General features: G+C 36.8%; 1 non-coding gene across 1 annotated transcript; it reads right to left on the reverse strand.

Annotated features, from left to right (window-relative positions):
• Positions 1-1,500: 1,500 nt before the first annotated feature.
• On the reverse strand, positions 1,501-1,649 carry LOC148093099 (U12 minor spliceosomal RNA). The gene has a single exon (XR_015714625.1). It is a non-coding gene; the product is annotated as a U12 minor spliceosomal RNA (small nuclear RNA).
• Positions 1,650-13,209: the final 11,560 nt, after the last annotated feature.

The following is a 13,209-nucleotide window of genomic DNA, read 5'->3' on the forward strand; positions in this document are numbered from 1 at the left end:
GCTATCTTCAGAGCAAAAAGATTTCTGTAATGTTAACCATGCTTTGCTTTGCTTTCTTATCGGGAAAAGGGGACAGATATATATTTCTTATTGTTTTCTGAGACCTCAGAAAGGAGGAGAGATATATAAAAACATGAAAGCAGATTATAAACATCTTAGCTTTCAGTACTTCTGTTTCTATTTTGGGCCTATACCAAAGATAGCTACATGACTTTATGATTTCAAGTGCTGACATCAAAAAGAAAAATGTCCTCAAGCAACCTAAGCATACAGGAGATTCTGACACTGGAAGCTTATTTATTTTCAATTAAAAAAGTAAAGGAGGTCAGTTTTTGATATTTTTATTTGTGTATCCTTAAAACACTCCACAAAACTATATCTAAGGTAGAAATTACCTCAGGCAATTGTGATCCCTCCTGCATTTTTCTTTAAACTCAGCAGGACTCACTTATAAAATGCATAGCTTTTGAAAGGAATCAATTACACCTCAGGTCAAAACAAGCCTCTCAAATAAAACGATGATAGAATTTCTCACTCAGACATTAAAAATTAACCATGCACCACGAATGCTAAATATCTAGAGTCCTAAATATTTGAGGTCCTCCACCTAGCAGGTGATACAGTGACATGGCTGTTGTAGTTATTACTTACACAGTATACATAGTATCTACTCAGTCAATACTTGATGATTGACTACTGATGACTGCTATCTAGAAAATTCTATTACTGCCCCAAGACAAGTCCATGAAATTGTTTGGGATATGTTTTATATATTTGGGCAGAAAATCTCTTATTAGTGATTCTCAAACTTGGATGTGCTTTAAAGTCACCAGGCTTCAGCCAGACCCCAGCATCAGCACTAAGAAACTGCAAGGTAATTTCTATATTCAGGCAGTGTTCAATCTTTAGTGTGTATCAGGATCACTTGGGGGGAGGGGGGGTTAAAACACAGATTGTTGGGCCACACTCTGAGCCTTACCCCAGGGTTTTTTATTAAGAAGGTGTTATGGATTGAGTGTTTGTATCCCCCAAAAAATTCCTATTAAGGGGTTGAAGCCTTTACCCACAGAGTGATGGTCTTTGGAGCTGGGCCTGTGGGAAGTAATTAGGGTTCAATAAGGTCCTGAGGGTAGTGCCTAGTCTGATATGGGATTCTGTGGGATTAGTGCCCTTATGAAAGAAACACCAGAGAACTCTCCCCTCCAGCCACCCCACCATCTATCAGCCCAGCACAAAGAAGAGGTTATACGAGCACTCAGAGAGGGCAGCCACCTACAAGCCCGTAGGCCTGAAAATTTGCATTTCTTACCAGTTGCCAGGTAATGTTGATGCTGCTGGTCTGACAATCACACTTTGCAAAGGGCGCTCCCTCAAACATCACTGTAACTACAAGTCACCTGGGGAGCTGGGTCAAGTTCAGATTTTGATCCAGTAGTTTGGGGGCAGAGCCTAAGATTTTATAGCTTGGTGTGTTTTGTTTGTTTATTTGTCTTTTAGGGACAAGTAAATCATGACTCCCAGGCATCCTGCAAAGTAGGCCGGTCACCTTAGGGGCAACCTTTACTGGCTCAAAAATTCATATTCTATTAGCAGTGAGGATTTGGGTGTCACCCTGAATCGTTATTTCCTCACTCATAAATTTAAGGCATAAAATTTTACATTTTTAACAAGCTCCCAGGGGATGATAATAAACTATATTTTGAGTTGTTAGTTTATAGGGACTCTGAGCGCTCAGGTGTTAACTTTGGGCTCTAGGACAAGGCCTGAAATAACTGCACCAATCCCTCCCAGCATCTCCCAACACCCCCACCTAATTCAAGACCTGACTTAAGTTTCCCTTTTTGTATAAAGCCTTCCATGGGCAGCACAATCAGAAATAAATTCTCTTTTAAATTCTATTACTGGTTGGTTTTGCCTCTCAGCTATTGTTTTATTGTTCTTGCTCCCTTTTCTTGAGCATTTGCTAGATTCAAGGACTACACAAAATGCTTTGCAAACATTTGGTTTATCTTTAGAACAGCACTGGAATGAAATGCTGTTAGCCCCAATTTAAAATGAGAGAAAGAAAGAGGGTCAGAGAGTTTAAATACATGTCCTGAGGACAGGAAATTAGAATGTGATGGGGGAGGGTGGGGTTGCCGATTCTATATCCGAGATGCCTGGCAATCAGGCCCATGCTTTTAATCACAAAGTTGAGCATCCTTCATTTGAAATGAAGTACAGTTTTATATTAAAAACATGACCCCATATGCTGAATGCTGTGGTTACAATTGAGAGACAAAGAGTTGTCACAGAGTTTATAATCTAGTAGAGGAGATTGGTATTGATCATATAATTTCCTTCATTAATTCATAATTTTGAAGTGAGATAAGTGCTGAAAGAAACAAGCCCCATTGTTTGAAAGGCTGTAAGCATAAACCTGAGGTAAGAATCAGGAAAGAGACCTCTGGTCTGGGAGCATCCAGGAGCCTGAGATGCTGATAAGAGCCTAAGAAGGATGTGTTTGAAGATGAGGGGTGGTTTCTTCCAGGCAGACGAAATCACAAATACCCCACCATAAAAAAAAAATCTGGTATTTTCCAGAAACTCAAACAAGACTGTTGTGACTCTATTGCCAAGAGCTGGGGGAAAGAGCCAGTTACACTAAGCGAGGTGCTACTGCTATTATCATAATTATTATTTGATTTTATATAAATCACTTCATTCTTTACAACTGAGAGCTTTTACCTGTATCTTCATGCTGGTAAAATACAGGACATATAGTAAAATTTTAATTTCAGGTGAATATCAAATAAATTTTAGTGCAAGTATTATGTATTATTGAGACATAGAGTTGAAAAATTCATTGCTTATGTGAAATTAAGATATAACTTGGTGTCTAGTATTTTCATTTGCTAAATCTGGCAGCTTTCTATGAGAGTCTTTCCTGAATTTTCTCTTACTTGGTACTCAACAATATTTTGGGACACATACTGGCTCAATGAATCTTAGAAACGCCTCCATCATACATACCTAAGCACAAAATACACACACGCATTTAAGTGCTAAGGAGCATGTACCACATATCATGCATGTTCTAAGTGCTGGGGATGTCACTTAGACAAATAAGACAGGCAACTTTCTTGCCTTGCATATACAATCACCTGACACATACCAAATTCATTCAAAACCTGTCATGTATCAACAGCCAGGGGAGGTGTTGTGCATACGTCATTTAATCCCAATAGAATTACTGTTATTATTTACATACATTACTTCAATATAATTCATACAAATAATAAGAATTAGGTCTTATTATCCTCATTATTACTGTAGTTCAAAAGTTGAGGAAATTGAGGCTTAGGGAGGTTCTGCCTGTTGGAACAACAATTAGGTTGTTGAGCCCAGGGTCAATGTATCTGTGTGACTGGAGAGCTAGCATATACATGTAAGTCTCACAGTGCTCCCTCCAAAAATGCAAACCCCATTATGGTTTGGCTATTAACTTTGTTATTTTCTATTATGTTATTTTGTTTACTTGTTTTTGCTTTGCTTGGCTACTTTTAAATGAAAAGAACAAAGAGAAAGCAGAACCTCCTTAAAATGCAATCATACAAATATTATTCATTGCTCATTTGTTATTGAAATGGTGCAAGAAATCTTTTTAAGGACTCTGTTTCAATATTAGGTTTCACTTTTTCTCACACCAATCACCCATAAGAAGACAGATTTATAGTTTTTAGATCACGTGTTTGCCCTAGCCTCAGATGGGAGCATTATAATTTTCCCTCCCCACAAGTAGATATGGTCATGCTTTTTTATTTAACTCTTTAAAATGAATATATCTTCAAAATGATGCTTATGAGATGATTTTTAAAGAATTTAAGGTCTAAAAATTATACTATGAAGCCCCAACAACATCTTACAATGGAAGTAGCAAGAGTAGAGCTTTCATATGCTCTATAATTTCATCATTAATTTGTGCAATATTTTCCTGTTTTTGAATTGTGACTGTTCCAACAAAAAAGCTGTAAAACTTTTGAGGTTATTTATTGTTGTGTGACAGCCTGTAACATAGCTAGATAAACAGTAGTGTTACCAGTGCTTTGGATTTAAATGTAGCATTAGGGCTCCCTGACTCCAACATTTAACTTGATTTATGGTTTGTGATGTAAAAATACCAGGGCTCCGATGGCTTTAAGTGACTTTGAAAATTAAGTAAAGAAGAAAATGTAAGGACTAATCTAAACTTGCTGTGAAATATTAATTATGCATTTCAAGTGAAGGAAGTAAGTGAGCAATAATTTAATCTGTGACATGAAATAAATCCCAAACTGTACTCTTGCTGAAGGCATTTTCAAAATAAACACTTGATTTTTAAGTCACAAAGGAACTGAAGTTGAGACCGTTAGTGACTGTATTCTGAGCTGTTTATTAAAACATCTCCCCCCAGATATCTGTTTTTAAAAAATATCTAGTTTTGAAAGGTGAGATAAGGCAGAAAAACACAGCTTTAACCTAAAGAGGAATAGAGCATGTTTTAAAAGTATGCCAGGTGAAACTTCTTAATGATCCGTGACAGTGTAAAATGACAGCTGCAACTGCTGAGTCAGTAGAGAAGAAAATCTAAATGTAGGAGCAACTGTAGCCTTTATTAATGACCTGTGAGGAGCGTAGGCAAACGGCCAGATTTGCAGCAATACTTCTCTGATAACTGAGCATCCCAAGCCTCCCAGATATAAATTTCTCCAAACTCCCTAAATCAGAAATAATATCCTCAGCATTTTGAATTAGGCAAGACACACAGGCATGTTATCCATATTATATTAATCTTCGAAATGCATTGCCTAAGGAGGAAACATGAAAGCTAACAGATTATCTCTACTGGAGGAATTAACACTTGAAAAGAAGAAAGGTTTAAAAAAAATGCATCGGAGGCAAACAACACATCCTGAATCTGCAAGTTTGCAGGAAGTTGTTTTTCCCAGCCTGGTACAAAAACACTATGATAACACAAATATTTTGCCATACCTGTCACAAGAGCTTCTTTTTTTTCTTTTCTTGAGATCTCAAAATTATGGTAAAAATGCATTCCTCAGGATTTGGGTGGCAGACATACCTTTTTTTTTCCTTCCAAAGATGAAGAGAGTTGAGTTACCATCTTCTTCATTGGACATATTGAGGAGACTTTACCAGTTTTTAAGATAAAATATCAGCAACTTTGAACTATTACTCAGAAGCTGAGCTCTCTTCTAAGTCAATTTTGATGAAGCTAAATATTTCCGGGAAGTACTTGGAAGTTTTTTTTTTTATCAAAGATGGGTATTTATGAAGCCAGCAGCAAATGTAGACTACCTGTACATAATGGAGTGAAAGGGAAAAACTGAGGAAGAAGAAATAAAGGGCAATTTTCCTTAAAAAGTTTGAAAAGTGCGGTTCCCAAACCAGCAACACAGCATTGCCTGGCAACTTGTTAGAAATGCCAATTATCAGGCCGCAGCCCTAATCTATTGCACCCAGTGAATCGGAAACTCTGGGGTGGGGCCACGCATAGATATTTTAACTATCCCTTCAGTTTATTCCCTTGCAACTAAATTTAGCAACAATTCTTTGCTAAATTTACGATTTAATCTGAGGGGGAAATTCCCAGTTTTCGTTTATGCAAACGAACAAACATGTGAAGACTCGCCTAAAACGGGTAAGTAGCATCTTTCTTAGGCACAAAGACAAAGGTCTTTAAGGGCAGGTAAAAAGAAGTAGCTATAAAAAAAGAAATGGTGTCATGGTCCAAAGAGCTTTCCAAAGGGCTGCAGAATAAGGCAACATAAAGAAACATCTTGTTGTTGTTGTTGTTAATCCTCACTGGAGGATATTTTCCCTTGCCTTTCAGAGAGAGTGCAAGGGAGAGGGGGGGGGGGGGAGAGAGAATCATCCATGTGAGAGGGACACGTGGATTCATTGCCTCCTGACTGGGGCTGGGGATCGAGCCTGCGACTCAGGTACGTGCCCTGAGACTGAAATCGAACCCGAGACCCTTCAGTCTGTGGGCCGATGCTCTAACTACTGAGAAGAACCAGCTAAGGCCATAAAGCAACTTTTAAAAATAAACTTTACTGAGATTTCATATATGTATTCTTAAAAAATAAGGCTACAAAATAGAGTGGATAGTATGACAGTTTTTGTTATAGCCAAATATGTAGGCATATACACACATCCTTATTAGTCTTTTCATTGGTTGGATAGAAGTAAATAAATCTAACTACTTACAGTGATTATCTTTAGTTGGTGACATTATGATTAATTTACTTTTGGTGTTTTTTATGTTTACTATGTTTGCTTTGTTAAATATCTATAATTTTTATCACCTTTAAATTAAAATAATGTTATTTATCTTACTGAGCATCCTCTAATATGTATCCAAGCTGGATAGAATCTCTGTTGAGAAGTTGACAAATTCTTAAATGATTGTAAGTGGTTCCCGAACTTGTCTATGGATTAGATTCACATGGGAGATTCAATCAATTCTGAAGGCTGTATCCAATCCCCAGAGATTGAGATTTAATTGTTCTCGGTTATGACCTGTGCTTCAGAGGTTTAAAAAATCCCCTGGTGATTCTAATCCACAGACCAGTTTGGGAACCAGCAGAATATACGGTTTTAAATGCATTTTGTTTACAATGCTACCACCAAAAAGTAGAGTTAGGGTCATCAGATTGTGATCCTAGAGATACCTTATCAGAGTGTAGAAGGCAAAATTCTGATTCTACCTGCTTTTGATACTCCCAGACAAAATTTTAGGATCCTGCTCTTATTGGGAACAATCAGTGCTAACAGTCTGGGCAGAATTATATTATCTACTCATCAGAAATAAAACTCTTTAGTGCCATGCTAGACACGAGGCATCAGGGTCAGGAGTGCTCTGACCAGATTTGTTTCTCATGCCTAAATCTGGACCCATTGTATAATGCTATATGTGTAAAAATCCACTTCATAATGGCCAACTTCAACTCTGTATGTCCAACATGTCTGTGAACATATAGTCTGCTGTTCTGTACACCTTGAAATTCTATGCTTTGCTTGCTACTACCTGACTAAGACCAAGACCAGAAGTGTGTGGAGTTAGAAATGAACCTTAAAGAATCACTCCTTGGCTATCACACAAGAAAAACTAGATCTCCAATCATTTCAGAAAGTCATTTTTATCAAAATATTTCTTCGCTACTGGTTACAGATTCACAGGATAAAATAAATAGGTAAAGTCTAATTATTAGATATATGATGCCTAGTTTGTTACATGATGTGTTCATACACATCAGATAACACATTTTTACTGTTTTAAATATTTCTTATCCTAATATAAAACTAATTTTAATTTTTAAGACAGTGCACTTTTAAAAAATTGTGCTATTGCTGTTACTAAAATGCATTAAAAGAGACCCTAGGTCCTGCCATTTATTTATCTATTTTAACATTTCCTTTCATTCATTCTGAGTGAGAGTTCATCCTGATATTGCAAGCTGGAAATCAGAGGATTAGCAAAGTGAGATCATTTAGATTTGTTTTAGGCTCCATGAAATGCAGGGTGTCCCCCAAAATGTGTGCATATTTTGAATAATTAGAAAGGCAGCATTTATTAAAATACATTTCATTTTCAAATTGTAATAGAATCTACAGGCATTGTGTGTATACATTTTGGGGGGACACCCTGTATACACAGTTATATAGCCAGTGATATACATGTTTATAGAAAATTAATATAGATTTCACATGGGACAGAAGCATGACTGAGAGCAGAAAACTCTACTGCCCACTGATAACTACCCACAATGCTCATTTTTTCTTTAAGAGTAACCAGGCACCCTCATCATTATTTCTTGTTTGTTGTTTAAAACAAATATTTTGATTTTGCTTTGGGGCAAGTGAAATTGCAACCAATATAAAGGACTTTTTTTTAAATTATGGAGTAAAATAACTTCAAAGAACAGTACCTATAGTAGTTAAGGTAATGCTAGCTGCTATAGTAGATAAACTGAAATTTCAGTGGCTTAATATAACTCTTCTCCATCCTCTCTCACTGGTATAACAGGAGAATTACAGTGTTTTGGGTTGAACAGCTCTTCTGGGTAGCTCTCTTCCAAAAAGCAATTTAGTAAAGGGGTATTTTCATTTTATGGCTACACTTGGCCCTTGAGTTCGCCATGAAGCCTTCTCCATTGTCAGCAAGAAGAGATCGAAAAGGATATGTGGAAGATTTGTACAGGCCAAGCCTCAAAGTGAGCCATAACGTGAGTCAGAAGTTTATCTCAAGATGAGGCCTGCCAAGGAGGCTGGGAAATTTAGTTTACCTAGATTTCCAGACAGAGGAAGTGAAATTGATGATCAGCAAGCACTCTTTGAAGATATCCAGTCATCTGGGTTTGTTTAAAATGGTTGAGTAATGTTATCACAATAAAATACTCACAACCTGAGCATTTCAGTTAAAATTCTTAAAAACATTATTTTAATTTTTTTAATAGTACTTTTTTTCTGTGTGGGACAATACTGTATAGCACACACAGCTTGACATTATTGGAAAATATTATTGGGAATCTTAAAGGCTATTAAAATTTCATGGGATACTCTCTTTTAATTACCAAACAAAAACAAACTTCATACCACTGAAAAAGCTCTCATAAAACCATTTCTCCCAGACAATATCAAAACATTAAGATGAAGTGCTACCAGAATGTTTTTCTCTGATTCTACAAGTAAACACTGGTTAATAACTTAGCAAAAACATATCATGGTCTTGCAAAATAAATCAAATCGTTGCCCCTTTTAGTGTTAGAGGGTTTTATTTAGTGTCTGTATATGTTATTTTTTAACAGTGTTATTGGGATATAGTTTATACATTAGAAGAAACTGCACATATTCAATGTATACAATTTGATGAGTTTGGATATATGCATACAATCACGAGACCATCACCACAAAGTAATAAGCATATCCATCACCTCCCTTAGTATTGTTTCAAAGACACTACTGATAAAAGGTATTTATTATACTGGATAATGTTTATATTCTTATGTGGAAGAAATGCTTCTCATCAAAGTTCAGAGACCACCACTAATGCTGATTATCTGAAGCTGTGTGACAGCCACATATGTATGTATACACACACATACATACATACATATATATAAAAAGGCATACATAAATTAGAGCATACTCTGATTATATTCTCAAAAATATAGGTTTAAAGCAACAAATTTTGAGTATTTAAAGAAAGAAAACTACACTTTTACTAGAATACACTGACTGTATCATTCTCTGATTAAACATCAGCTTCTAATTCCCTGTATAGTGATCTCATAGAACACTTCCATTTCAACCATAAGATGGTCAGTTACATAAAAACAATGAGCCAAAATCAGATTATTTTCATTGCTTTGTGGATATTTTAACATGACCACAAAATTCTTTCATTGCACATTGCACTGTGTTCATTGACAGAGAAATATGTAGCCACAGATTTGTGAGCTGAAAGATGCCAGTGCCCTATTTTTGGAACACCAGGGAAAAGACCAACTGCTTCAGGTTTTTAAAAAATAAATTTCAGGGGAGCTTGGCATATTTGGCAGATACAGTTAAAACTTTGAATACAATGAATTCAAAATTTCAAGGACCCAGAGCAACACTATTTTTTATTATATTGTACTTTGAGAACTTAGAACTAGAATAAGTTATGAGTAGAGTGAACTGGTACTAAAAATATCTCTTCAATTTTTGACTTAGCAAAGCACTCAAAGAAGAGATTCATGGAAATTATTTCAAGAAAATATCTAAAGTCACATCTAATTTGTTTCACAAGAGAACTTCATGTGATAGATTCCTGATGTGACGCCGAAAATCTCAGAGACTGATAAAGAGAAAGTTTCTTCCTATCATCCTACCTTCACCCAAAGTAGCCAAGAAAAATATTTGAAAATCAAGGTTGATCAGGTTACTAAATAACAGAGGAAATCTCTTTGGAAAATCTTGGGCTGGGGTGGGGAGAAAAATATTTCTCTGTTTTCCTACCAGTTAGTCACTATTCCTTTTTTAATGCACTTGTGAACTTTTTTTGTTTGTATTTGTTTTTGTTTTTCTTTTTCTCTCTCTCTACTTTCACTATGAAAGCAAAGTGCACAAGTCTGGTATTCCAAGTCCTATATCTTCTCGCAATAATCACCTTAATATTAGAAAACTCAAGGTGTGGTGAAGCTGCCTAAAATTCAAACTATTTTCTAAAAGTGCCACTACTTTGATTTATTTTTAGTTTTATTAATTAATTTCAAAATTTTAAGTAATATTTAAAAAGAGCATGAGATAATTATGTTCATCAAAATAGTTCACCACTGTACTGATAGTGTTACCATTTCTGAACAGGGCCAAGGATTTCTAACACTTAAGGTATGTTTTGTGTGTGTGTTTGTGGTTGTAGGGAAAAAAATGTGTCATCAACCTTCATATTAGCGTTTTCATGGGACCCCATTGCTTTTCACCCCATTGTATCCAACACTGTTGGATACTCTTTCCCTTGACCAGATTTTTAGTTCCATAATTCAGAGTATCTCCTTTCCCGATTGTCAGAACAAACATAAGGTTAATAGCTAGGATTTCCTTGTTAAGGATGGAATTAGATCAGTGGGTGAAAAACAATGGGGTCCTATGAAAACGCTAATATGAAGGTTGATGAGGCATTTCTTTCCTACAACACACAAACACACACAAAACACACCTTAAGTGTTAGAAATCTTTGGTCCTGTTTAGAAATGATAACCCCATCCCAGGCCTTGAAATCAGTCCGATTCACATTCTGTCTCTATTAGGTTGCTTCCTAAGTCACCTTGGGCAGGTTAATAACACTCAGTTTCATTTCCCTCAATGAGGAACACCGAAACCTATTTTTAAAAGCTGAAGTAAGAACTGTATGAGATCACATAAGTACTTGATTCAACAAATTAGACATATAGTAAATGTAAAAATAAATGTTAGTTATTAAATCAATCCCTTTTCCAAGTTGTTAGTTTGATCCAGTCCTAAGTATAAGGAGTATCTCTTGAATTACTGACCATTGATTTTCTGAAACCACAGAACTAAGGACAAACCTCTATTAGATGTTGCTGGGCCTTTGAGAGTAACATCCATCCATTGAGTGGTGGCAATCTCTGGTGAATGACGTTGTTACTCAACATTGACTAGGCTACCCAACACTGAAAAGTAGCATCTGCTATCAATTTCCTTCAACCCAGCGATTCTGGTGGATACCCTGACTCCTGTTGTGATAGACAGAATAATGGCTCCCAACGATGTTCATGTCCTTATCCCTGAAACCTGTAAATATGTTACCTGACATCACAAAGGGACCTCTCATATATGATTATTAAAGGATTTTGAAATGGACAGCGTGGTGATCCTGGGTTACTCAGGTGGGCCCAATGGAAACTCAAAGGTCCTGACAAGGGAAAGAGGGAGGCATGAGAGTCCGAATGGGGAAACGATGTAATGATGATGGAAGCAGAGGTTAGACTGATGCACTTTGAAGATGGAGTCATGAGCCAAGTGATACAAGTGGTCTCTGGAAGTAGTTAAGAAAAAAATTTTTTCTTGCAGCTTCCAGAAAACATATAGGTGATCTTATACCTTATTTTAGCCCCCTAAGCCTCACTTCAGACTTCTGACCTCCAGAACCTTAAGATAATAGATTGGTGTAATTTTAAGCTACTGAGATTGTGATAATTTGGTATAGCAACATTAGGAAACTAATGATATGTTATGCCCTTTAATAATTCACCTGGCCATAGCCTATCATGTCTGCCAAGCATGCCTTTTCCTGTGAGTGTGACCAAGTTCTTTCAAAGTTCAGCTCCATGCTCCAGATGTCTGCTTATCAGAACTTTCCTTGGCATCAGTTATGCTTACAACTATCATGCCTTGATTCCACCTTTTCTGTTTCACTCTTGAGGTGCATGCATACAGTGTTCACCTCTAGGGAGCCTCTAAATCCTACCCGTATTCTCAGAACTTGCCTGACAAACTAAAATTTTGTCTGGCAAGTTACATTTTTACTTCAATCCTGCATCAGAGACTATTATATTATAGGGTGGGGCAAAAGTAGGTTTATAGTTGTGAGTATGTGAAACACAGAGTTTATTCTTTATATCATTATTTCTTATATTATTTTCCATATGGACAACTGTAAACCTACTTTGCCCCACCCCGTATATATGCCTTTTCCAAAGAAACTGACCAGGAGCTATGATCTTAATTTTTTAAGCAAAGCAATGTGATGGATGAGACTTCACTAGAGTTCCAGTTGTATGGACACATTGAGAAGGGAGCCATCAACACTTCCTGGGCCAGGGAAGCCCTCCTGGGAAACGAGGTGCCTCCTTGAACCCTAGACAGTGGACATATCAGGCTCTTGGCTTCACTTCCTGGCATTCTCTCTCTCTTCTTCCCACCCACCCACCCAAGTGCCAGGTGGCTATCATTTCTATTTTAATTGAAGTGAATTAAAAATTTTTTAAATGTATGTTTTCAAACATAGAAAATACAAATAATGTGCTATATTGACTTGCGTGCAGTAAGTGACAAAAATCAGGAAATAGCTGAAGCCTTTATGTTATATAGTAAAGGATTAACTCAGCAGGCATGAGTTGTCCAACACCTACACATTCCAAAGGTTTTCAGGAATGGCCCTTGAGCTACTCCTGGGAGACAACCTCTAAGCCCTTTAAATAACCTGACTGATAACTGTGTCTTTGTGTACCTTGAGTCTTGGATCACTTCAGATACTTTTGCTAACAATGTGATTTATGACGAATGCCTATTTTGGTTCATCAGGGCCATCAGTTTAACCAAGACTGAGTAGCTATGATCAATCATGCAAGCATTCCTAGCCTATGTGACCTCCAATACCAACCAAGGATATCAAGGCTTAGATGAGCTTCCCTGGTTGACATCACTTTGCATGTGTTGTCATATATTATTGCTGGGAGAATTAAACACTGTCCATGTGTCTCCACTGGGAGAGGACAGCCAGAGGCTTGCACCTGTTCTCTCTTGGACTTTGCCCTATGTGCTTTTTCCTTGATGATTTTAATGTCTCCTTTTACGGTAATAAACCAACATCATGAGCATAGCTGAGTCTGTTAGTCCTTCTAGCAAATCATCAAACTTGAGGGTGGTCTTGGGTCCTTCAACCCA

The sequence above is a fragment of the Miniopterus natalensis genome, chromosome 5 (assembly GCF_054644295.1).
Source record: "Miniopterus natalensis isolate mMinNat1 chromosome 5, mMinNat1.hap1, whole genome shotgun sequence".
Lineage (NCBI taxonomy): Eukaryota > Metazoa > Chordata > Mammalia > Chiroptera > Miniopteridae > Miniopterus > Miniopterus natalensis.